Raw genomic sequence first — 377 nt, 5'->3', positions numbered from 1 at the left:
TACCCACTACCACTGGAAATTATAACACTTTATACTCTTGTGGCAAGGAGAGCTTTCACAGTACTACAGCTGTCAGAGCAGTTTAAGAAGAGGTTCAAACTAGTTATATGTAGCCTGTTTAAATTGTTTCCAAATAAGCAACAACCTTCTCTCTCTTCCCCTGCTGCCCCTCATCCCCCATCTATGTAGTTCAGCAGAACTGAGCTAATTTAGAAGTCTTTTACAAATCCTGCTAGAATAGCTTTTCTGGAAGTGACTATATCCCTGCATATTCCTACACAGAAAACAGCTTGGATCCTGGGAAAATTAGGCATCACTCAGCCTGTCCAGAAAGGTCAAATCATAGAATCACAGAAGTAGGGTCAGAAGGGACCTTA

The sequence above is a fragment of the Gavialis gangeticus genome, unplaced genomic scaffold (assembly GCF_001723915.1).
Source record: "Gavialis gangeticus isolate Ggan-Ray unplaced genomic scaffold, GavGan_comp1, whole genome shotgun sequence".
Lineage (NCBI taxonomy): Eukaryota > Metazoa > Chordata > Crocodylia > Gavialidae > Gavialis > Gavialis gangeticus.
This window is presented reverse-complemented; position numbering follows the sequence as displayed.